This window comes from Morone saxatilis, unplaced genomic scaffold (assembly GCF_004916995.1).
Source record: "Morone saxatilis isolate NCDOM2014 unplaced genomic scaffold, NCSU_SB_2.0 Contig3, whole genome shotgun sequence".
NCBI lineage: Eukaryota > Metazoa > Chordata > Actinopteri > Moronidae > Morone > Morone saxatilis.
The window spans coordinates 13,898,461-13,899,833 of record NW_023339873.1 but is presented as its reverse complement, the minus strand read 5'-3'; the positions used below and the strand labels follow the sequence as shown (position 1 = coordinate 13,899,833).

At 30.1% G+C, this 1,373-nt stretch overlaps 1 protein-coding gene across 1 annotated transcript in view; it reads left to right on the top strand.

The window, feature by feature from the left end:
• Positions 1–1,373, top strand: part of LOC118337673 (CD209 antigen-like) — a 5,888-nt gene that overhangs the window by 1,355 nt on the left and 3,160 nt on the right. The gene's annotated exons all lie outside the window — the stretch shown is intronic.

The following is a 1,373-nucleotide window of genomic DNA, read 5'->3' as shown; positions in this document are numbered from 1 at the left end:
AGAGGACTATATATAATATATCACTGAATCAGCAGGAGAAACAGCCGACTGTCGTTTCAGGACAATTACAAAAACATTTCTAACCATGAAAAGAAACCAGTGATCAGTTTATTGATCTGCTCTGCTTCAGTTCGATAGGAACACGTACATTGAGTTTGTCTTTATTTTAATATAATTTAACATATACGTGAATTCTGTCCACAGAGAGATTTTAATATCAGATAAAGGAGGTGTTGAGTTTAAACATTGCATTTATTTATATTTTTAGTATTTGATTTTTTGTGATTCTTATGCACACCAAGGCAAATTCCTCCTATGATAATAAACCTGATTCTGATTCTGAACAATTGTATTCTGTTCTTGCTGCTTTGATCAGTTAATGAACCAACCTGCCTCTATTATGAATACTGAACCAAAGTAAGAAGTTCTGCTTTAAGTTTACAAACATTTTCTTTTAATTTATGCTGAAATATGATTATCCATGTATATCAATCACTATTATCAGGAATTTTTTATACACAAAATTAAAATGCTGCATCTCTTTATAAACATGCTTTGATCAAGTCACCATTTTATCAATTAATTAGCCTTTTGTTAAAACTAGTATAATGTATAGTATGATAAAATAAGTACCATGTTCATGCAAATGTTTTATGTTATACTTAAAGACCACAAAAACCACAATGCCAATTCATCAAGGAAAATTTTTTTATAAATGCATATAAATGTTTCAAAGAGGAAAATCTTAGTCTATTATTTTTATAATGCTATAAAAAAAACTTTATAATTCAATATCGCAACATGAATTACATACAGTCAATACTATAAGCCCTTAAGATGAAATGTTTTTAAGACACTATGCAAGTAAATGTAATATTTGTAAGATTATGCTGACATACACTACTGGAAAATCAAAAATGTCCATTAATTGATATTATCTTCTTTGGGAGGTTCCGACATGTTGGTTTCCTATGACCCGGATGTTAACAGTTATTATTTAGTAATATCAGCGGTGGAGGAAGTACTCAGATACCACACTGTAAAAGTACTCCATTACAAGTATTTATACTCTCACTGAAGTAAAAGTAACTTATCTATTCATTAATTGCTTTGTAAAGATCCTGAAGTTCACAGTAACACTTTCACAGTTCATTCAAAGGAAAAACAGCTCATTTCCACATTTGTGAGCTTTCACCAACAACAGTAATAATAACACACACACACATTTTACACTGACTGAAAGTATTAATAATCCATCAGTCTGTATCAGTCGGTGCTTTAAAGCTTTTTATATAATACCTTCAGATATTATAGTAATCTCAATGGGTGGCCAGATCAATCACCAAAGTATCAATACTACTGATATAAAGTCT